Consider the following 26,283-nt stretch of genomic DNA (forward strand, 5'->3'; position numbering starts at 1 on the left):
AGTTAATTTATTTGAGTGCCTGCAATGGTATTAAATATCATCGCAGGCACAAGTTAATCGTTTATGTTAAATAAACGTGACCGTGACTGGTCTTTTTTTTTTCTCCCAACTATGTGTCTGGTCTGTTTATTTATTTATAAGTATAAGGTTATATGGCAAGTCGTAAGATGGAATAGGGGGTTGAGACCTTAAACTTTGGGGCTTGGTTAGGAGTCTGAAAATCTGAGCAATGTTCTTTAAAAATAAGCAGAACTATACATTTAAAAAAAAACAAAAAAACTTTATGGGATATATAAATAGATCATCTACAAAACATTTATGAAAAGAAAAAAATGAGTATATAATGTCCCTTTAAGCTGTGTCCCTTTCAACCTTTTGAGCTGCTGGAGATGTCCCAATCAGCTAATGAACAATAAAATTAAGTAAACAATGGGTACTGTTGTATTAGTTTCAAGTTTAAATGTTTTAGCATGTTTAAATATTGCTATTTAATTCCACTTTAAATATTCCCCTTTGATAAGTATATGGAATTTGTGACAGGACGTGGGAGCTTGTACCCTGATGTGAGGTCCAGAGCAGTCCCGCTGTGCTGCACACCCTTCTCTAAGTGCCACCAGAGATCTTCAGGGACCAGTGTACCTGCTAGTAGATCTACCTGTAGTGAAATTATTCCTTCCTCTCTCATAGAAACACCAGGCAAGGTTTAGTGCTGTAGAGATTAACTCATTTTAATTGTCAAGATTAAGGGATTTTATACAGTACAAGGGGTAAGAGGTAAACATGAAAAAGACAATTGCATAAATTCCCCTGCTCACCCCACTTGTATCCAGATCCCACCAGGCTTTCTCTAGTCTAACAATTAGCCCCCTCCCTTTTGTGGTTGATAACTATAATGGTGAAGCACCTGGCTTCTAAAGGGAGCACCCCCAACTTTTGGCTAGGAACTGTCTTTTTAACCCCTGAGTGGCTAGGCTGTAGAAGAATCAACAGACTTTGTGTCAATGTATTATTATTTAAAGTAAACAATCTTTACTCAAAAGGGTCTTAAAACCCCACATTTTTCTTTCCTGATTCACATAAAGCATGTCATTTATGAAAATTTAAAAGCAAAATATGTGGTTTAATGTACCTTTAAGTTTTATTTGTCCAAAATCCGAACATTATCAAATCCATTAAGAAGATTACCATCTCAATCTTCTTCTAAGGAAATTGATGTCCCTGTTGCTTGTTTCCAGTGACATTTCTTGGTAATTTTCATATGCCTAGATTTAGAGTTCTGCGGCCAAAGGGGTGCGTTAGCTAAGCGTGCTTTTTTCTGGCCGCACCTTTTAAATACCGCTGGTATTGAGAGTTCACAGAATGGCTGCGTTAGGCTCCAAAAAAGGAGCGTAGAGCATATTTAACGCAACTTCAACTCTCGATACCAGCGGTGCTTACGGACGTGGCCAGCTTCAAAAACGTGCTTGTGCACGATTCCCCCATAGGAAACAATGGGGCTGTTTGAGCTGAAAAAAAAACTAACACCTGCAAAAAAGCCGCGTTCAGCTCCTAACGCAGCCCCATTGTTTGCTATGGGGAAACACTTCCTACGTCTGCACCTAACACTCTAACATGTACCCCGAGTCTAAACACCCCTAACCTGACACTTATTAACCCCTAATCTGCCGCCCCCGCTATCGCTGACCCCTGCATATTATTATTAACCCCTAATCTGCCGCTCCGTAAACCGCCGCTACTTACATTATCCCTATGTACCCCTAATCTGCTGCCCCTAACACCACCGACCCCTATATTATATTTATTAACCCCTAATCTGCCCCCCACAACGTCGCCTCCACCTGCCTACACTTATTAACCCCTAATCTGCCGAGCGGACCGCACCGCTATTATAATAAAGTTATTAACCCTTAATCCACCTCACTAACCCTATAATAAATAGTATTAACCCCTAATCTGCCCTCCCTAACATCGCCGACACCTAACTTCAAACATTAACCCCTAATCTGCCGACTGGAGCTCACCGCTATTCTAATAAATGTATTAACCCCTAAAGCTAAGTCTAACCCTAACACTAACACCCCCCTAAATTAAATATAATTTAAATCTAACGAAATTAATTAACTCTTATTAAATAAATTATTCCTATTTAAAGCTAAATACTTACCTGTAAAATAAATCCTAATATAGCTACAATATAAATTATAATTATATTATAGCTATTTTAGGATTAATATTTATTTTACAGGCAACTTTGTATTTATTTTAACCAGGTACAATAGCTATTAAATAGTTAAGAACTATTTAATAGCTAAAATAGTTAAAATAATTACAAATTTACCTGTAAAATAAATCCTAACCTAAGTTACAATTAAACCTAACACTACACTATCAATAAATAAATTAAATAAACTACCTACAATTATCTACAATTAAACCTAACACTACACTATCAATAAATTAATTAAATACAATACCTACAATTATCTACAATTAAACCTAACACTACACTATCAATAAATTATTTAAATAAAATATCTACAAATAACTACAATGAAATAAACTAACTAAAGTACAAAAAATAAAAAAGAACTAAGTTACAAAAAATAAAACAATATTACAACAATTTTAAACTAATTACACCTACTCTAAGCCCCCTAATAAAATAACAAAGCCCCCCAAAATAAAAAAATGCCCTACCCTATTGTAAAATTAAAATAGAAAAGCTCTTTTACCTTACCAGCCCTGATTCAGCCAATCAGAATCAAGTTCAATCCGATTGGCTGATCCAATCAGCCAATCAGATTGAGCTCGCATTCTATTGGCTGTTCCGATCAGCCAATAGAATGCGAGCTCAATCTGATTGGCTGATTGGATCAGCCAATCGGATTGAACTTGATTCTGATTGGCTAATTCTATATTAGGGTTTATTTTACAGGTAAGTATTTAGATTTAAATAGGAATAATTTATTTAATAATAGTTAATTTATTTCGTTAGAATAAAATTATATTTAATTTAGGGGGGTGTTAGGGTTAGGGTTAAAATTAGCTTTAGGGGTGAAAAAATGTATTAGAGTAGCGGTGAGCTCCGATCGGCAGATTAGGGGTTAATACTTGAAGTTAGGTGTCGGCGATGTTAGGGAGGGCAGATTAGGGGTTAATACTATTTATTATAGGGTTATTGAGGCGGGAGTGAGGCGGATTAGGGGTTAATAACTTTATTATAATAGCAGTGCGGTCCGCTCGGCAGATTAGGGGTTAATAAGTGTAGGCAGGTTGAGGCGACGTTGTGGGGGGCAGATTAGGGGTTAATAAATATAATATAGGGGTCGGCGGTGTTAGGGGCAGCAGATTAGGGGTACATAGCTATAATGTAGCTGGCGGCGGCGTGCGGACGGCAGATTAGGGGTTAATAAGTGTAGGCAGGTGGAGGCGACGTTGAGGGGGGCAGATTAGGGGTTAATAAATATAATATAGGGGTCGGCGGTGTTAGGGGCAGCAGAATAGGGGTACATAGGGATAACGTAGTTGGCGGCAGTGTACGGAGCGGAAGATTAGGTTTAAAAAATTTTAATAGAGTGGCGGCGATGTGGGGGGGGCCTCGGCGTTGGGGTACATAGGTAGTTTATGGGTGTTAGTGTACTTTAGAGCACAGTAGTTAAGAGCTTTATAAACCGGCGTTAGCCCAGAAAGCTCTTAACTACTAACTTTTTTCTGCGGCTGGAGTTTTGTCGTTAGATTTCTAACGCTCACTTCAGACACGACTCTAAATACCGGAGTTAGAAAGATCCCATTGAAAAGATAGGATACGCAATTGACGTAAGGGGATCTGAGGTATGGAAAAGACGCGGCTGGAAAGTGAGCGTTAGACCCTTTCCTGACTGACTCCAAATACCGGCGGTAGCCCAAAACCAGCGTTAGGAGCCTCTAACGCTGGTTTTGACGGCTACCGCCCAACTCTAAATCTAGGCCATAGTTTTTGTAAGTCTTTTTGATAGTAAGTTATCTTTTAACTTACACCATTTATTTCTCAATTTGTTTGCTCTTAGAAGCTTGAAAATGTTCTTGTTCAGGAAGAAGACCAGGGCCTTTTTATGCCCACCTTCTGTTGCTATTAATAATGCAAGAATATATAGGAAAGATCTGAAGACTGGTGCAAAGAATAAAAAAATGTAAAAAAATTTTTAGCTTTAAAGTAGCTGTAGTCCATATTTATTTATCTGGATATTTTTTACACTCTTTAGTTGTATTTGTCTATCCTAATATAATAATGATAAAAAATGTGTCTCACACACTCGGCACTCTTCACTCATACCAATAAATAACACTACTACAATGAAGTGGGGTGAAAAGGCCGCAGCCCACATTTATTAACTCAAACAGGTAGTTAACAAACATAAAATCACTTAACCATTGCGGTTATAACCTAAGGTACCACCTACCAACTAGCCACACGTGCCTTCCACTGGCTACTGCCAGGCACGCCCCCAATCTTTAAACTCTCCCCCATCTTCCGATGAGGTACCACTTCTTCTTCAACTCACCTCATAAGGCCAGCACCCGCCACAGCCTGACCTACCATTGGGCACCACCCACCCAGGGTAAGGCCTTTTGTACGCCCTACTTCAAATTAAAATTAAACAGATGAAGCCCGACTTCATTTAAATGCACACAAATACAAAATTTGTTTTTTTAGCGCACCTTACAAAAAGTTTAAATCCACATCTGGGAGTGCTGACAATATGACCCAGTAATTACACAAACAATAAGGTATCAGCGCACATCCATTTTCAAAAGCACAATATATTTTTTGAACTGCTGCAAAAAATTGCCTGCAAATACATCAAGAGACAACTATTCTTTTTAAATAATATTGGGAACTTAGTCACACAATATGGCCATATTTTGCTTAGCCAGTCACCACTTACAAGGTGCCCCAATTCGACTGGTCCTAACACTGCCTTTTGCCACAGAGGGCTGAATTATTCCTGCTTTTACTCTTCATAATAGAATGAAACTCCCTGGCTTTGTATTCACAACTCTATTACACTGTCATGAGCACCCCTGAACTTGGGTGGGGTGCTTAAACCAATGGGAGATGGTCAGTCTCCCTGGTTATGTTACATACAAATACAAAATTTGTTTTTTTAGCACACCTTACAAAAAGTTTAAATCTACATCTGGGAGTGCTGCCAATATGACCCAGTAATTACACAAACAATAAGGTATCAGCGCACATCCATTTTCAAAAGCACAACATATTTTTTGAACTGCTGCAAAAAATTGCCTGCAAATACATCAAGAGACAACTATTCTTTTTAAATAATATTGGGAACTTAGTCACACAATATGGCCATATTTTGCTTAGCCAGTCACCACTTACAAGGTGCCCCAAATTGACTGGTCCTAACACTACCTTTTGCCACAGAGGGCTGAATCATTCCTGCTTTTACTCTTCATAATAGAATGAAACTCCCTGGCTTTTTATTCACAACTCTATTACACTGTCATGAGCACACCGGAACTTGGGTGGGGTGCTTAAACCAATGAGAGATGGTCAGTCTCCCTGGTTATGTTACATACAAATACAAAATTTGTTTTTTTAGCACACCTTACAAAAAGTTTAAATCCACATCTGGGAGTACTGACAATATGACCCAGTAATTACACAAACAATAAGGTATCAGCGCACATCCATTTTCAAAAGCACAACATATTTTTTGAACTGCTGCAAAAAATTGCCTGCAAATACATCAAGAGACAACTATTCTTTTAAATAATATTGGGAACTTAGTCACACAATATGGCCATATTTTGCTTAGCCAGTCACCACTTACAAGGTGCCCCAATTCGACTGGTCCTAACATTGCCTTTTGCCACAGAGGACTGAATAATTCCTGCTTTTACTCTTCATAATCGAATGAATTCATAATTCATCATTCATCATTTAGATGCACACTATCCTTAAGGAAAAAACATCTCCCTGACTCCCCTTCAAACTCCACATGGCAAATGCCAAAACCCCCCAATTGTGCTACAAAACTTGAAATCGTCCTATTAACTTTCCTTCTAGAGGCATCAAGCCTCCTGACATCCCAAGCCGATCTCCACACGAGTCTAGACTCAATCTGTGACCAAATAATAAACACTTGTGGGAACAGGTCCTTGAGCCTCTTCATCCCCCCGCTGATTCTGTCCACCAGCTCCTTTTGCACCATAAACCCTAAATCATGTCCTCCCGCGTGAATCACCAGGATGTCAGGAGCCCTGTACAACCTATCATAATAACAAACTGTGGTCACCACCTATCAGGTTCTTTGGTTGTTTGAATCACAATTGCAGAGCTTAATGAAATTATAGATGTTTCACAACTGGAGTACAGGCTATTATATCAGCATAGACTGTTTTAACTCAGAGTGATATTTATAGAGATTTGGAGGAAGTCTTTATATGGTTATATAATGTAGTTATACCATATAAGTAATGAACTCTGTAAGAGAAAATAGTATTAGCAATAACCTTCAACTTTTGCATAAACGGTACCCATATAGGAGAGATAATAGTTCAGAGAATAAACCACTGTTGCGTAAGAGAGATGAGATAGACAGCGCTGCAGGAGCTGACAGGGGTGTGACCTGCTGCGAGGAACAGCTCAATGTGTAGTGTTATGCAGCGTGAAATCCGAACACAATCCTGAGTGAGTGCTGAGAGCGGTGTAACACGCTGAGTAATGAACAGCTGTGTGTGACGTCAGAGAAAGTCTGTGGCAGCCCGGTATGGAGTGTATGATAAATTCATTGTATCCTTTATGTTAAGGCAGGCAATTGTGACTGTTAGGAAATATTGTAGAGTCAAAGTTAATTTGGCAATATACAGGTGAATAATGACTTTTGAAATAGCCTTTAGGTAAACGGTTCAAAAGGAATGAACAGGTTTTACAAATACCGTAACTGGAGAAAGTAGAATCCTTTTGCTGGTAACAATATAGCAAGTCCTGGAGAGATGATATAATGAGTCAGGATGTAAAAGTTCTTGAATAAGGATCCGCTCTGAATGTAATGTAGCAAAATATTATCAGTCCTTAATGGGACCAAACTGCAGCTGGTATTTGTAATTCAAGAATTGAATAAACAGGTATAATTATTCTTCTGATATCTAGTAGCATATAGCAAACAGTGCACTGAGCTTAGCTATACAATTCTCAACAACTAAGCACTTGTTTGGGGTGTGGTGATGCTTTAAATACAGGTGAAGGGAGGTGAGTTGCAGCAAAAGGTAAACCCAGGACTGGAATCCTTACAGACTCCCCCCCTCAAGCAAGCTGACCACGGGTTGGAATTTAGGTCTATTTGGATACTGTCTATGGAAACAAGAAATAAGCTTTGGAGCATTGATGTGTAAATGGGGTTCCCAAGTGTCATCCTCTGGAGCGAACCCCTTCCAGCGTACAAGATACTGTAACTCCCCATTATAATGTCTTTAATCCAAGAGATCATAAACTTCATAGACATCAGTACCTAGTTGCACAGGAGAGGGGGGTAGTAGAGGTGCATCAGGCTTTTCTCCTAGGTAGGGCTTCAATAACGAAACGTGAAATGTCGGGTGGATGGGCAAAGAATCAGGTAAGTCAAGCCGAACGGCATTTTCGTTGATGACATGTACAATTTTGAATGGACCAAGGAACAAGCCAGCCAATTTTTTACTTGGTAAGTGCATTTTAATATTTTTTGTTGACAACCATACAAAGTCCCCAATTGTGTATTTGGGTGAAGCTCTATGTCGTAGATCATAGAATTTTTTCTGTGAAGCCTGAGCATGTTAATACATCAACAGAAGGTGATTCATGCGTAGAGGAAGTTTGAAGAGTGAATCTTGGGTTGAATCCATAGTTAGCGAAAAAGGGAATGTAATTTGTAGTGCTGTTGATGGTATTATTGTAGGCAAATTCAGCCATGGAGAGAAAAGAAGTCCATTTATTTTGATGATATGAACAATAGCAACGTAGATATTGCTCAAGCCACTGATTTAGTCTTTCAGTTTGGCCGTTTGTCTGAGGGTGGAAGGCTGTGCTTAAACGTTGATCAATTTGGAGTGCTTTAGTGAGAGCTTTCCAGAACTGTGAAGTGAACTGGGTTCCTCTATCAGTAGTCAAGATGGAGGGTAATCCATGGTAACGCACGATGTGGTTTAGAAATAGGTAAGCTGTTTCTATGGAAGTGGGTAACTTATGATAAGCAATAAAATGTGCCATTTTAGTAAAATGATCTGTTACGACTAAAATGGTTGTCTGTCCTGAACTAGGAGGTAGGTCGACTATAAAATCCATTCCCAAATGAGTCCAAGGAGACTCTGGTACTTCCTGAGGGATTAAATACCCGTAGGGTGGTCTTCACTCTGGTTTCGACACTGTACATGTACACTGTTGTATGTATTCTTTTATACTGGTTTTCATTGATGGCCACCAATAACTTCTGGCAATAAGCTCGTTGGTGCGTTTGATACCTGGATGACCAATTAGAGGGGGGTCATGATGTTCCTTGATTATTTTCTGTCTGAAACGTTCTGGGATATATAATCTAGAACCATGGAAGTAGAAACCATTCTGGAGGCTTAGACTATCTAATAGGGTTTGATCCTCTGATGATAAATCAGATTGATATTCCTTATCCTGTTGAGATAATATTGCAAGGAATCGTGTAGGAAGTAGAATGCAGGTAGGCGGATCTTCTTGATAAAGTCGTGAATCTTTTCGAGAGAGTGCATCTGCCTTCCCGTTTTTTGAACCCGGCCTGTACATAATTTGAAAATTGAAACGACTGAAATAAAGACTCCATCTTACTTGGCATCCAGATAAAGTTTTGTTATTTTGTAAGTATTCTAAATTCCGGTGATCCGTGTAAATCACTATGGGAAGGGATGTACCTTCAAGAAGATGTCTCCAGAATTCAAAGGCTCTTTTAATGGCTAAAAGTTCCTTATCCCCAATGGAATAGTTGATCTCTGCAGGAGTCATGATTTTTTAATAGAATCCAACAGGGTATAAAGGTTCTTTAGGATACTGTCTTTGGGAGAGGACAGTGCCAAGAGCATAATCCAATGAATCCACCTCTAGGATATATTGAAGGTTGGGATCTGGGTATTTCAGTATGGGAGCAGATGAAAAAGAATTCTTCAGGAAGTTGAAGGCATCATCTTGTTCTTTTGTCCAATGGAAAGTACAATTAGGACTAGTTAATTTGGTCAGGGGTTTCGCTAATTTAGAGAAATTGCGGATGAACTTTCTGTAATAGTTACTGAACCCAAGGAATTTTTGCAGTTCTTTCCTTGTTGAAGGTGTGGGCCAAGATTTTACTGCTTCCACTTTGTTATCTTGCATCTGAATCCCGTTCGGGCTGATGGAGTAACCAAGAAAATCTATTTGATTGGTGTGAAAAATGCATTTTTCCAATTTGGCGTAGAGCCTATGGACTTGGAGTCTTGCTAGAACCCAACTAACATGTTTGATGTGTTCTTCTTGATTTGTGGAGTAGATTAGAATATCATTTAGGTACACGACTACACAGGTGTCAAGAAGGTCATGGAAAATGTCATTAATAAAGAACTGGAAAGTTGCGAGTGCGTTAGTTAAGCCAAAAGGCATAACTAGATATTCGAACAACCCATACCTAGTTCTAAAAGCGGTAAGCCATTCATCCCCCTCGCGAATACGTACTAGATTGTACGCCCCTCTCAAATCTAATTTAGTAAATATCTGAGCATGCCTCAGTCTCTCTATGAGTTCAGGAATGAGAGGGAGGGGGTATCGTTTTTTTATGGTGATTTTGTTCAATTGTCTGAAATCTATAATAGGACGAAGAGATTGGTCTTTGTTCCGCACAAAGAACATTCCTGCACCAGCTGGTGATACTGAGGGGCAGATGAAGCCTTTCTTTAAGTTTTCATCTAGATAGGTTTTCAGATGATCCAATTCCGGTTGACAGAGAGGGTATAAATGCCCAATGGGTGGAGTGGAACCGGGTTTCAATTCGATAGGGCAGTCATAGATTCAGTGTGGGGGAAGGGTGTCTGCTTCCTTCTTACTGAAAACTTCAGAAAACTGCTTGTACATTTCTGGTATTTGGGTCTCAGAGGCGGAAGAGATACTATGAAATAAGTTTTTATGACAAGTCTGTTGGCAATATTGAGAATTTAAGTGGACGTCTAGAGATTTCCAGTTGATAACTGGTTCGTGTAGTTGCAACCAAGCTAGCCCGAGCACTATAGGAAATAGGTGAGAAGTGATTACGTCAAAGGTGAGATGTTCATGGTGTGTTTTTAATGTGGTGACAGAGAGCGGAATGGTGCGATGTGTTATGGGTCCCGAAGATATCTCAGACCCATCAACCACACAAAGAAAAATGGGAGACAACTTTTTGATCAATGGTATTTTATTTTTAGTAACCAGGGTACTGTCAATGTAGTTTCCTTGTGCTCCTGTGTCCAAAATGGCTGGAATGGTCACATGTTTATTTGCCCACTGTAGAGAGAGAAGTAGAGAACAATGAAGAGGTTGTTATGCATTGACTGGATAGAAAGATTGGTATTGTACTTACTCTTCTTGTTCTGTGGCAAGGAAGGACAGTCCTTGACAGTATGGGATGATGATGCACAATACATGCAGAGGCCTCTAGTCTTCCTTCTGATGCGTTCTTCAGGTGTTAGAGGTCCTCTGATAAAACTTATATCCATTGCTTCAGCACCTGTTGAACCGTATGTGAGCTGCTAGGGATGGGTTGGATAGAGACTTTATCCTTCTTATACACTGCTTCAGGGTATTGGCGTTCAAATCTTCTTTCACGTAATCTCCTATCGATTTGCCTGCTAAGCTTCATTAGGCCTTCAAGTGTTTCAGGTAACTCAGTTCGGGCTAATTCGTCTTTTACTGCGTCAGAGAGACCAAGCCTGAACTAGTTTTTAAGGGCAATGGCGTTCCATTGGGAGTCAATAGAATATTGCTTGAATTCTGTTATGTAACTTTCGACAGGTTTAGTACCTTGTTTTAGGTTCCTCATCTTTTTCTCAGCAGTGTACTGTAGGTTAGCATCATAATATAATTCATCCAGAATGTCCAGGAAAGATGAAAATGAGGAGAGTACTGGATTATTCGTCTCAAAGAGGGTGTCTGCCCATATGCGGGGTTCTCCTCTTAGATAGCTTATCATTGTAAGGACTTTAAACCTATCATTTGGGTATGTTCTTGGTTTGAGATTGAAATTAAGCAGACAAGCATTCTTAAACTGACGATACTGATTTCTATCCCCATGGAAAAAATCTGGGGGAGCAATGAATGGTTCTGACTGGTTGTCAGGGAGGCTATGTTTAGAAGAGACAGTATCTTTTATGACCTTTCTTAAAGTCTCATTTTCTAGTTGTAGCTCTCTAAAAGCTTGGCTGAGCTGATCAACTCTTTGTGTTAAATTGTAAACAATTTGAGGAAGCTCCGCTGGATCCATAATATGGCATAGTTGTTATATCAGGTTCTTTGGTTGTTTGAATTACAATTTTCTTCAGGCAGCTGTCTCAGTTTGATTCTAGTGCCTATGATTTAAGTTTTTTGAATTTTTAAGAAAACAATTATATTTTTGGATTTAATTTCTAAGCGGAAATGGCTGTTTTTATGTTATCCCTCCCTCTATAGTTACTCGTGGACTTCCACATCTTGGATATTATAACCCATCAGTAATTAGCTTGTGGGCTCTTGCCACCTATATGAAAGAAAACATAATTTATATAAGAACTTACCTGATAAATTAATTTCTTTCATGGTGGCGAGAGTCCACGAGACCCACCCATTTTTTTGAGGTTATAATTTTTTTGTATAAAGCACATTATTTATCCTGTTCCTCTTTTTTATGCTTTTACTCCTTATACACCTCACTAACTTGGCCATACGTTAAACTGAGGTATGAATGAAATGGGAGGTGTATTTTTATGCATTTGAGGTTTGGGAAACTTTGCCCCCTGTTTGTAGAAATGTATATCCCATCAGTAACTGGCTCGTGGACTCTCACATGAAAGAAATTAATTTATCAGGTAAGTTCTTACATAAATTATGTTATATACACACACACACACATATTTATTTATATATATATATATATATATATATTTATACATATAAATATATATATATTTATATATATATACTGTATATATATATATATATATATATATATATATATATATATATATATATATATATATATATTATAGCTTTTTTATTAATATGTAATCCATTTATTAGTGTGTGTATATATGAATATATATGTTTTTTTAAATGTATTTATGTTGTGTTTAGAGCAACTTTACCCTAACCTTTAACACAAAGACTTCAGTCATGCTAATCAGACAAGCGCAAATTTAGTTTTGAGCTTGTGCAGTTATGTTCACTTTCTACTTCTAATATGAGCGTAAGTTACTGCGGGCACAATATTTCTATATTACGTGTGCTAATGTAATCTAGCCCTAAATATATAATTTTGTTACAAACACTGTTATAAACAATGCTGGCATATAGAGGCCTATTTGTCATTGTTTAGGCATACAACTTTCCCAGTTAGGGAACCTGCCCACTGGGGACCACAGTGAGAGTGCTACATTGTGCAATGCCACCCCTTTTATCAAACATGTTAGAAAATGGTCTGTCAATCACCCTGGCTGGAGATCTGTATTGATTTTAATCTGCAGTTTCTGAAGTATCAGAAAGATTAAAATTGTGGTGTTAAGACCTCTTTTTACTAACTATAGGCTAGATTTAGAGTTCTGCGGCCAAAGGGGTGCGTTAGCTACGCGTGTATTTTTTCCCCCGCACCTTTTAAATACCGCTGGTATTTAGAGTTCACAGAAGGGCTGCGTTAGGCTCCAAAAAGGGAGCGTAGAGCATAATTTACCGCCACTGCAACTCTCAATACCAGCGGTGCTTACGGACGCGGCCAACTTCAAAAACGTGCTCGTGCACGATTCCCCCATAGGAAACAATGGGGCAGTTTTAGCTGAAAAAAAACCTAACACCTGCAAAAAAACAGCGTTCAGCTCCTAACGCAGCCCGATTGATTCCTATGGGGAAACAGTTCCTAAGTCTGCACCTAACACCCTAACATGTACCCCGAGTCTAAACACCCCTAACCTTACACTTATTAACCCCTATTCTTCTGCCCCCGCTATCGCTGACCCCTGCATATTATTATTAACCCCTAATCTGCCGCTCCGTACACCGCCTCAACCTACGTTATCCCTATGTACCCCTAATCTGCCGCCCCCAACGTCGCCGCCACCTACCTACAATTATTAACCCCTAATCTGCCGACCGGACCTCACCGCTACTCTAATAAATGTATTAACCCCTAAAGCTAAGTCTAAACCTAACCTTAACACTCCCCTAAGTTAAATATAATTTAAATCTATCGAAATAAAATAATTCTTATTAAATAAATTAATCCTATTTAAAGCTAAATACTTACCTGTAAAATAAACCCTAATATAGCTACAATATAAATAATAATTATATTGTAGCTATTTTAGGATTAATATTTATTTTACAGGCAACTTGGTATTTATTTTAACCAGGTACAATAGCTATTAAATAGTTAATAACTATTTAATAGCTACCTATTTAAAATAAATACAAAATTACCTGTAAAATAAATCCTAACCTAAGTTACAATTAAACCTAACACTACACTATCAATAAATTAATTAAATAAACTATCTACAATTATCTACAATTAAATCAACTAAACTAAATTACAAAAAACAAACACTAAATTACAAAAAAAAAACACTAAATTACAAAAAATAAAAAAGATTACAAGAATTTTAAACTAATTACACCTACTCTAAGCCCCTAATAAAATAACAAAGCCCCCCCAAAATAAAAAAATGCCCTACCCTATTCTAAAATAAAAATTGTAAAGCTCTTTTACCTTACCAGCCCTTAAAAGGGCCTTTTGCGGGGCATGCCCCAAAGAATTCTGCTCTTTTGCCTGAAAAAAAACATACAATACCCCCCCAACATTACAACCCACCACCCACATACCCTAATCTAACCCAAACCCCCCTTAAAAAACCTAACACTAAGCCCCTGAAGATCTTCCTACCTTGTCTTCACCATGCCGGGTATCACCGATCCGTCCAGAAGAGGGTCCGAAGTCTTCATCATATCCGACAAGAAGAGCTCCTCCAGAGGGTTCACAGTCTTCCTCCTATGCGGGCAGAAGAGGACATCCGGACCGGCAGACATCTTCATCCAAGTGGCATCTTCTATCTTCTTCTATCCGGCGTGGAGCGGGTCCATCTTCAAGCAGCCGACGCGGAGCCATCCTTCTTCCCCGACGGACTAACAACGAATGAAGGTTCCTTTAAGGGACGTCATCCAAGATGGCGTCCCTCGAATTCCGATTGTCTGATAGGATCCAATCAGCCAATCAGATTGAGCTTGCATTCCATTGGCTGTTCCGATCACTTCCGATCAAGTTCTAAGCTCACTTCAGCCAAGACTCTAAATACCAGCGTTAGAAAGATCCCATTGAAAAGATATGATACGCAATTGGCATAGGGGGATCTGCGGTATGGAAAAGTCGCGGCTGGAAAGTGAGCATTAGACCCTTTCATGACTGACTCTAAATACCAGCGGGCGGTAAAAAACAGCGTTAGGACCCCCTAACGCTGGTTTTGACGGCTAACACAGAACTCTAAATCTAGGAGTATGAGTTTCAGGCCCTCTCCTTTGAGTCTGAAGCTTTGTCCAGAGCTTGATAAAGGGAGTTCTTAGTACACAAATCATTTGAATACTTCTAAGCCTACCTCAGTATGCCCTCATTTAAAGGGAAAAAGATACCAAGAGAAGCCTTAACTTTTAAAATAGAATTTAACTGAAAAGTGTGAAAAATGAAGTCATTTGATGTTAGGTTTTATGTTTAATTAAGGTTTAATTGCACTAACATCACCATTTGAACTTGCTAGGAGTATCAAAGAAACTTTAGTCAAGTACATAACATGGTTATCAATTCTAATAAATTAATTTGTGATTGTATTTCTACTTTATCATGGGTTGCTTATATTTTGCTTCACTGTGAAAACCTTACAAAAAAAATCTTCTAAGTACATACCGAAACAAATGTTCCAGATTTATTGCATACTTATTACAAACTAATTTAAACAGATGTCTTTCATATGGATTGACACAACATTGATAAGAAAGCCAAAATATACCCGACTTGGGTTCAAAGATTGGAATCTAGGAAGCTGAATAGCGAAATCCTTCAAGTTACATTGTTTTGCACGATTAGTACTATGTGCTCTTTTAACACGTCTTGCAATTCCTTCCCCTGTCAATAAAAGCCTCTAATCCAATAAATCACAATGAGCTTTTATAAACAGAAGTGAAGCCCTCTCCCTGAAAAATGTCTAAGAGCTGTGTAGTAATTTTCTTCTAAGAAAGATAGGTTACAGTGTAGCATCAACAATAATCAGGTCCCTGAAGGTTTTATGTTAGAGAAGACAGAGGCTGAGGGGATTAATCACAATCTGTTCAAGTCTTGTGGCAGAAGACTCACCTGCAGCTTTGTGAATGTGACAATATTTTTGGACAGAGGCCTCATTCTCATTACCTGTTCTTAACACCACTAGGGACTTGTTCCTTTTTGATAATAGCCTACTCTATTTGCTCTTTCCCCAGCTGATTCTGTCTCAAACAATGCAGAGCTGCTGACTTTTTCCCTCCTGGATAAAAGATTTTTTGAGTTTTCTAGCAAAGGCATGTGCTAATTATTTTATATAGTGTGAAAAGTGCAAACATCCCCGTAAAACCTTTTAATCAGTTTATGATTCTGTAGACAAAAAAAAAAAGCAAAATACAAACAACGACAAAAAAAAAAACATTGAGCAAAATATGTACACATTCTTTTAAGATTTCTGTGTGTATTAAGGGCTAGATTACAAGTGGAGTGTTAATTTACCACACACACACAAACAGGCCAATTGGCCCGTTAGCGGGAACATGAAAAATAGCCATAAATACAAGTGTCTGGTTATTTCTAATTCTAGCTCATGGTAGCAATTAGCGATTAGGAAAGTAACCAGAGATTTCTGGTTAATTTTCTAAAAGTACCCCTAAATGCCCTCAAAATTGAGGGTCTTTTATTTCGTCATAAAAAAATACTGCACTTGACAGTTTTAATGGGTTAAAAGTTGCCAGGTGTGGGGTGTTAGAAAAAAAAAAGGCACTGAATAGTCCCTTTACATAGCGGTCTATGGGAACTGTGTGTTCCCTGTAAATATATACAGTATCTCACAAAAGTGAGTACACCCCTCACATTTTTGAATATATTGTATTATATCTTTTCATGTGACAACACTGAAAATTGACACGTTTCTATAATGTAAAGTAGTGAGTGTACAGCCTACATTAATGTCTAAACCGTTGGCAACAAAAGTGAGTACACCCCTAAGTGGAAATGTCCAAATTGGGCCCAAAGTGTCAATATTTTGTGTGGCCCCATTTTTCCAGCACTGCCTTAACCCTCTTGGGCATGGAGTTCACCAGAGCTTCACAGGTTGTCACTGGAGTCCTCTTCCACTCCTCCATGACAACATCATGGAGCTGGTGGATGATAGAGACCTTGCACTCCCCCACCTTCCGTTTGAGGATGCCCCACAGATGCCCGATAGGGTTTAGGTCTGGAGACATGCTTGGCCCGTCCATCACCTTTACCCTCAGCTTCTTTAGCAAGGCAGTGGTCATCTTGGAGGTGTGTTTGGGGTCGTTATCATGCTGAAATACTGCCCTGCGGCCCAGTCTCCAAAGGGAGGGTATCATGCTCTGCTTTAGTATGTCACAGTATATATTGGCATTCATGGTTCCATCAATTTTCTATTCCATATCCCCAGCTTCTACATTTTATGTTTAAGCGCCACTCTACCTTTGGTACATGATTCCATAAATGAACTGTAGCTCAATTTGAACATTTCCACTTAGGGGTGTACTCACTTTTGCTGCCAACGGTTTAGACATTAATGTCTGTGTGTTGAGTTATTTTGAGGGGACAGAAAATTTACACTGTTATACAGGCTGTACACTCACTACTTACATTGTAGCAAAGTGTCATTTCTTCAGTGTTGTCACATGAAAAGATATAATAAAAATATTTACAAAAATGTGAGGGGTGTACTCAGTTTTGTGAGATACTGTATATGTATATATATGGGGACAGCACAGCTTCCTGTAAGTGCCAGTGAGCACCCAGGGCTGAGCATGTTGCAGGGTCATGGAATGTGTACCCGGTCTGGTCTGAGAGTGCAGTCCACTTCCGTGTTTTGTCTATGTCTGGGGTGATTACATAAGCCTGTGCACCCTTCACTTGTTCCCAGTTTGTTGGATTGAGAACTTGCATTGTGTGGCTGTTTTAGGGTCCAAGGTTTTTGGAAGGGACCTTGACGTGGTACCTGGGCTTATCCCATTTGGCAAAATGCGGTAACTAACCCTTACATTTTTGCTTTTAATCTTAGCTGAGAGCTTGTAACTGAGTGCTGGACTTTCTCTGTGTGCTGTATTAATTTGTTTTGTTTTCCCTATGGTTCTTGCACCCAGACCTGTCTGGGGTTAACTGCCTGTAACTCTGGGGACAGCACAGCTTCCTGTGAGTGCCAGTGAGCACCCAGGGCTGAGCATGTTGCAGGGTCATATGATGTGTATCCAGTCCGGTCTGAGAGTGCAGCCCCCTTCTGTGTGTTGTATATGTCTGGGGTGATTCACTTGTTCCCAGTTTGTTGGATTGAGAGCTTGCATTGTGTGGCTGTTTTAGGGTCCCAGAGTTTTGGAAGGGACCTTGACGTAATACCTGGGCTTATCCCATTTGGCCAAATGCGGTAACTAACCCTTCCACTGTTGCATTTAATCTTAGCTGAGAGTTTGTAAGTGAGTGCTGGAATTTCTCTGTGTGTTTTATATATATATATATATATATATATATATATATATATATATATATATATATATTATGTGTTAATATGTGTATATACATATATTAACACATAAATATATATATGTATATATTTAATTATATTATACACATATATATTCAAAATTGCTGCGCTACTTACCCCTTCGCTGCTCCAATTGAAGCCTATGGAATCGTGCTCTTGTGAGCACAATGTTTCAGTGCAATGCAGACACAAGATCACGTTCGCACTGCACCTAACTCTTTAGCGTAAGCGATATTTTGCACTCAACTTGTAATCTGACACCCTAAATGGGCATAAAACATCTTGTAAATGCAAGATTTCTTTTCAGCGTTCCAATAAATTATATTCCATGCAAAGTGCTCCATTTATTAAAAGCCAGGAGCAAATAAAATCATAGCTTCACTGCTGCTCGCTTCTTACAAGTGGCAAATCATATGCAAGCAGGTTCTGTCAATCCTCCCGATCAGATTGAGATGATTTAACTCCACTACTCTTTAGATCACAACTACCTACAATGTTAGTTTGCATTCTGCATCTTCTGAGCATGAGCAAATCTGACTCTCTATCTAGTATTCACTTAATAAAAAAACACCTCATGTTACTCTAAAAGTTTTATGACATAAAGCTACATAAGGCTTCCTGTAGAGACCCCATCCTTCTTGTTGGGCTGAGACAAGAAATAATGGACATTGCACAAATGAAATAAAAAAAAAAAAGGTTAAATTAATTTAAAATTATGAATAACACACATTGTAATGATTTCTATTAAGTATAAGCTGCTGTTTTGTTGGGGGGTTTCTTATAACAATGAAACAGACTGTTTCATATATCTTTAACTCTGTCTTAGGAGTTGTAGTATTAAGATGTGAACATATTTGCACCCTAACCATTATCTCATTGTTGAATATCTTTTCAGCATTCCGTTTAGTTTCCAAATCTCTTGATATTTTTATTTATTGAAATTTTCCAAAATTTCTAGTCAAGATTTACATATTCTATTACTTTCTTTTTAAAATGTTCTTTTATGATTTTTTTGTCTAGGTCTGTTACAGAACTTGCATGACTTTTAAAGAGTGTGACCTTTCTTCACTGAACATAAAACATTTGTTGTAATGAAACATTTAAATGACAATCATCACAGGACTCATTAACATTACAAAGTAATACAATGTAGTTTAAAAATAGGTTTTTTTTTCTTCATATTCATATACTTGTGCTGTTCTTAAACATATAATAAAGGTCTGACACATGCAACATGCTTTTTAATAACTCCATTATTATTATTACTAGTAGTAATAGTAGCAGAAGTATTGTCCCTATTTTAATCCATAAGAGTTAACAGTGTGAAAACTCTACATTCATTTCACATGACTTTAAAGGGACAGTTCACCCCAAAATTTTCTCCCCTTTAAATTGTTCCCAATGATTCATTTTACCTGCTGGAGTGTTTTAAATTGTTTACAAGTAGCTCTTTTACCCCTTATTTGGCATTTGAAATAGCTGATTTAGCTTGGGGTTTCCCAACCTATACAGAAAGTTTCTGTACTGGAGTATATTCTATTGAATAGCCTAAATAAACACAGCCAGTAGAAGAGATTACACTCTCAGTGGGGGGCATGGTAGTTAAGTAAAAAATGATAATGTTTCATTGTTCTCTCTAAGTATTGAGCTTTGGTTTCTAGACAAATATAAGATTAGGAAGCAAGTCTGTGTACACAAAGTGATAACATAATGAGATCTGATGTTACCTTTAAGTTCAACCCATTGTAAAAGGCTGTAACTTAAAAGCACAAAACCAGTTACTTCATATACACAAATAAACAGAAAAATGTAATTTCTCATAAATTTTATACTCTGCAGCTGGTATAACAGGTCATTGAAAATACATTCATATAAAAACAATTTTACAGTGTACTGTCCCTTTAACATAATTTTCTAAATCATTCTAATCAATTTGAATAGTATCCAATATCATATGAATTGGAAATAAAATCTTAATGTGTTTTGTGTGCAATTAGATAAGTGCACCGATATAAAGGATTTGTGTTGACTTTTATGCCATTTTGTGGGCTTTTCACAGCCTTTCAGGTAAGGAAGCATTAAATAGCTAAACTATATATAACAGTACACTATATAAATTAATTTATTGTGCATTGTTTAATTCAGAGAGAGAGAAAGTGAGGAAAGCTTCAGATATAAAGTACAACCACTCTTTGAACTCTATATTGATAAACTATTAATATTAATAGTTAATTATATCAGGTTTTTAATAAATGAAGCTTAACCCCTTCACATCGTTAGGATGTTCCATTCCGTCCTAACTAGATATGTGCATGGCAAAAAAATTTGGTTCGGATCGATTCGGATTTTTTTAAATTTCGGTTCAGATCGATTCGAATTCGGAAAAATTCAAATCAATTCGGTTTGGATTCGTTTTGGATTTATTCGGATTTGAATAAATTTGGCCGGATTTGGTTCGATTCGGTTCGGAAATTCAGAATTTCGGTAAGTGTTAGGTGGGATGTGCTGTGTATTATACTAGTATTATGTACTGTATATTAGGTGTAACCCATAGCAGAGTGATATAACCTAATATACTGTACAATACTAATGTAATCCATGGCCATCCGAATCTACCGAATAAATCTGAATAAATCCGAACTAATTCGGATTTATTCGTTAGCTTCGGCACTAATTTAATTTGGAAATTTGAATTGATCCGAATCCCGAATTTTACGAATTCGGCCGAATTTCCGAATCGATCCGAACCGAATCGCACATGTCTAGTCCTAACAGTGCTATGATTTAATGCCATTAGAACGCCATGGAACACCCTATCTTATATGGCATACTGCAGCCTCCATCTATGTGCTAATGAAAAATTAGACTGGGGTTGTTCCTAGCGGCATAGGCAGTCATTCATTATCCGATCCGACTTTGAAAATCACGGGATCAACAACGATCGAGTGATTTCATTTTTCCAGCAAGTTTTTAAATCGGAACTTCATTCCAAACTAACACTTACACCTAGGTTTTATTTTTATAGGGCTATTAGATTAGGTGTAATTGTTGTTATTTTGGATAATTTTGTTATTTTTTGTAATTTAATGTTTCTTATTTTTGGTAATTTAGTGTTTTTTATTTTTTGTAATGTAGTATTTTTTTATTTTTGGTCATTTTAAATTATTTATTTTTTTAGTTGTGTTAGGTTTTTTAATGTGTAATTTAATTTTTTTAATTGGTAGTTATTTTAATTGTAGTATAATAGTTATGTTAGGTTAATTTATAGTTTAAACTTAGTTTTTTTTAATTTCACAGGTAAGTTTTTATTTATTTTAAGATAGGGATATTGTAATTTTAATATAAAGTTAGGGGGTGATAGGTTTAGGGGTTAATAGTTTAATATAGTTTTTTGCAATATGGGGGGCTGGCAGTTTAGGGGTTAATAGGTTTATTTAGTGGCGGTTATGTGGGAGGCCAGAGGTTTAGAGGCTAATAACTTTACTTAGTGGTGGCGATGTTGGGGAGTGGCGGAATAGGGGTTAATTGTTTTAGTTTAGTAGTGGCGATGCCGGGGAGTGACGGAATAGGGGTTAATAACTTTATTATAGTGGCGGCGATGTTGGGGAGCGGCGGCATAAGGGGTTAATAACTTTTATTAGTGGCAGTGATGTCGGGAGCGGCAGATTAGGGGTTAATAACTTTATTTAGGTCTCGGCAATGTCGGGGGCAGCAGATTAGAGGTGTTTAGACTTGGGGTTTATGTTAGGGTATTAGGTTTAAACGTAACTTTTTTTCCCCATAGACATCAATGGGGTTGCGTTACGTCGATCGCCATTCTGCGCTTCGGGTGTTAGTTTTTTTTCTAACACCTTCTTCCTATTGCTGTCTATGGGGAAAGCGTGCAAAAGCACGTCAAAGCAGCCCTTGGCTTTTTTGCGGTACGGAGCTTATCACCACCATATCGCACGCACAAGAAGGCTTTTTAGAAACTTGTAATGGCAGCGCTATGGAAGGTGAAATAATGCAACTTTTGTTGCGTCCGTTTCGCACCCTCTATAGCGCAAAACTTGTAATCTAGGTGTATTGCACTTTCTCCGAGCATGAAGGGGTTAAACAAAGCTTAAACAAATTTACAAACAAATGTATAAATAAAGTTTACTTTCTTAAGCAAAGTAGCTCACATTCATAGTTATATATGTTTATTAATTATGTATATAATATTATTTTAATATAATATTGTCCCATTATAGTTTTTGGTGATACATATTGTATTTATTTTACTTTTTTATTCATTCACTGTTTGCACCATTGATTCTACATTTACTGAAAAAAGTTTCAGTAAACCAAAATAATAACCAGCCAATGGGAAGAGAGAATATCATCCATTCAACTAGATTACGAGTTTTGAGCGCTATAGAGAAATTAACGAACGCAACAAGTTACGTTATTTAATTTCCTATAGTGCTGCTATTACAAGTTTGCAAACATACGCCTTTTGCATGCGATATAGTTGCGTTGAGCTCCATACCGCACACAATCAGAGCGCCACTGTGACGTGCTTGTGCACGATTTCACCATAGACATTAATGGGGAGAGCCAGCAAAAAAAACAACTAACACCTGCGATCACAGAAACAAAAGTTCCGTAACGCAGCCCCTATGGGGAAATAAAATTACTGTTTAAACCTAACACCCTAACATAAATCCTATGTCTAAACACCCCTAATCTGCTGCCCCCAATATCGCCGACACCTGCCTACAGTTATTAATCCCTAATCTGCCGCTCCAGATATCGCTGCCACCTAAATAAAGGTATTAACCCCTAATCTGCTGCTCCCGATATCGCCACCACTATACTAAATTTATTAACCCCTAAACCGCCAGCCTCCCACATTGCAACAAGCTAAATTAAATTATATTAACCCCTAAACCTAACCCTAACCCTAATGTAACCCTAACATAACCCTAACCCTGACACCCCCTAACTTTAACATAATAAAAATATAGCTAAATTAAAGTTATTAGTAACTAAATGAACCTATTAACCCATAAACTGCCAGCCCCCCCGCATCACAACAAGCTAAATTAAACTATATTAACCCCTAAACCTAACCCTAACCCCCCTAACTTTAACATAATTAAATTAGATCTAAATTAAATTTACAATTATTAACTAAATAATTCCTATTTAAAACTAAATACATACTTACCTGTGAAATAAAACCTAAGCTAGCTACAATATGACTAATAGTTATATTGTATCTAGCTTAGGTTTTATTTTTATTTCACAGGTATGCTTGTATTTATTTTAACTAGGTAGACTAGTTAGTAAATAGTTATTAACTATTTACTAACTGCCTAGTTAAAATAAATAGAAACTTACCTGTGAAATAAAACCTAACCTGCCTTACACTAAAACCTACGATTACAAAAAATAAAAAAAAACTTTGATTACTAAAAAAAAAACAATGAAATTATCCAAAAAAATAAATATTAATCCTATTCTAAAACCCTTAAAAAAAAGACCCCAAAATAAAAAACCCACTCTAGAGTAAACTACCAAGGGCCCTTAAAAGGGCCTTTTGTACATTAAAGGGCTTAGTAAAACTGAGGCTGTGGGTATTTTACATAAAATGGAAAATTCAAGAACAAGGGGTCATGAGCTCAAGCTGAAGGGTAGTAGATTCAGGAGTAATTTGAGGAAGCACTTCTTTACAGAAAGACTGATTGATTTATGGAATAAACTTCCTCAAGAGGTAGTAGCAACAAACACTGTGGGGGACTTTAAAAATGCATGGGACAAGCATAAGGCTATCCTACGAACTAGATAAGTTTATACTGTTAGGTAAGGTCGGGCAGACTTGCTGGGCCTATGGCTCTTATCTGCTGTCAATATCTATGTTTCTATGTTTCTATGCTTTGGCGGGCCCTTAAAAGGGCCTTTTGTAGGGCATTGCCCTGAGATAAACAGCTCTTTTATTTTAAAAAGAATACAAACACCCCCTAACACTATACAAACCCCCACCCCCCAAAATACTAAGGGCCCTTAAAAGGGCCTTTTGGGGGACCCTTAAAAGGGCCTTTTGTAGGGCATTGCACTGAGATAAACAGCTCTTTTACTTTTAAAAAAAAACACCCCTAAAAATATACATTACACAAAATAACAAACAAATTATCAAAATTAAAAAAGAATTACACCTAATCTAATAGCCCTATCAAAATAGAAAAGCCCACCCAAAATAAAAAAAACCTAGCCCAAACTAAACTACCAATGGCCCTTAAAAGGGCCTTTTGTGGGGCATTACCCCAAAGATATCAGCTCTTTTACCTGTACAAAAATACAAACACCCCCCCAACAGTAAAACCCACCACCCAACCAACCCCCCCAAATAAAAAAACTATCTAAAATAACGTAAGCTACCCATTGCCCTGAAAAGGGCATTTGTATGGGCATTGCCCTTAAAAGGGCATTTAGCTCTTTTACTGCCCAGACCCTAAACTAAAAAAAAAAAAACACCCAAAAAACCCTCAACAAAACCTAACACTAACCTCGACGATCCACTTACAGTTGTTGATGTCCCGCTTGAAGGATCCATCCAGGCGGCAAAGTCCTCATTCATGCGGCAAGAATTCTTCATCCAGGTGACCTCTTCTATCTTCATCCAGCCGGCGAAGTCCTCATCCATGCAGCAAGATGTCTTCATCCAGGCGGCCTCTTTAATCTTCATCCAGCCGGTGCAGAGCGGGTCCATCCTGAAGACATCCGGCGCAGAGCATCCTCTTCATACGGTCTCCCTATTAGCCAATAGAATGAGAGCTGCTTAAATCCTATTGGCTGATTTGAATAGCCAATATGATTTTAACAGCCCTAATTCCTATTGGCTGATCCAAATTTTTCAGCCAATAGGAATGCAAGGGACGCCATCTTGAATCTCGTCCCTTGCTTTGAAGATTCAGTGTACGGCGGAGACCGTATGAAGAGCATGCTCCATGCCGGATGACTTCAGGATGAACCAGCTCTGCGCCGGCTGGATTAAGATTGAAAAGGCCGCCTGGATGAAGACTTCGCTGGCTGGATGGATCCTTCAAGTGGGACTTCAACAACTGTAAGTGGATCGTCGGGGGTTTGTTAAGGGTTTTTTGGGTGTTTTTTTTTTTAGTTTAGGGTCTGGGCAGTAAAAGAGCTAGATGCCCTTTTAAGGTCAATGTCCATACAAATGCCCTTTTCAGGGCAATGGGTAGCTTAGGTTAATTTAGATAGTTTTTTTTATTTGAGGGGGTTGATTGGGTGGTGGGTTTTACTGTTGAGGGGGGTGTTTGTATTTTTTTTACAGGTAAAAGAGCTGACATCTTTGGGGCAATGCCCCACAAAAGGCCCTTTTAAGGGTCATTTAGTTTAATGTAGGCTAGGGTTTTTTATTTTTGGTGGGCTTTTTTATTTTGATATGGCTATTAGATTAGGTGTAATTCTTTTTTATTTTTGACAATTTGTTATTTTTTGTAATTAGATACTTTTTGTAATTTTTAGAGTAGTTTTAGGATTTTTTATTGGTAGTTTAGTTTTACTTAATTTGTATTTAGTTTAATTATAGTATAATAATTATAATAGTTTTATTGTTAGTTTAAAATTATTATTTTTAATTTGACAGGTACGTTTTAATTTAATTTAAGATAGGGAAATTGTAATTTTAATATAAAGTTAGGGGGTTGTTAGGTTTAGGGGTTACTTTAGGGGTTACCAGTTTAAATTAGTTTATTTCATTGTGTGGGGGCTTGCGGTTTAGGGGTTAATAGGTTTCTTATAGTGGCGGTGTGGGTGGACGGCAGATTAGGGGTTAATAATATTTAAGTAGTGTTTTTGATGCAGGAGGGCCTCGGTTAGGGGTTAATAGGTAGTTTATGGGTGTTTAGTGTACTTTGTAGCAGTTTAGTTATGAGTTTTATGCTACAGCTTTGTAGCGTAACACTCACAACTACTGACTTTAGATGGTGGTACAGATCTTGTCGTTTTAGGCTGTAACATTCACTTTTTATTAGTGTCAGCGATGTCGGGGAGCGGAGGATTAGGGATTAATAGCTTTTATTAGTGACTGTGATGTCCGGGGCGGTGGATAGGGGTGCTTAGACTTGTGGTTTATGTTAGGGGGTTAAAAGTAAATTTATTTTCCCCATAGACATCAATGCGGTTGCGTAACGGTAATTGCCATTCCGCACTGTTAGTTTTTTTTCTAACACTCTCTCTCCATTGATGTCTATGGGGGAAAGTGTGCACAAGCACGTAAAC

The sequence above is a fragment of the Bombina bombina genome, chromosome 1 (genome assembly GCF_027579735.1).
Source record: "Bombina bombina isolate aBomBom1 chromosome 1, aBomBom1.pri, whole genome shotgun sequence".
NCBI lineage: Eukaryota > Metazoa > Chordata > Amphibia > Anura > Bombinatoridae > Bombina > Bombina bombina.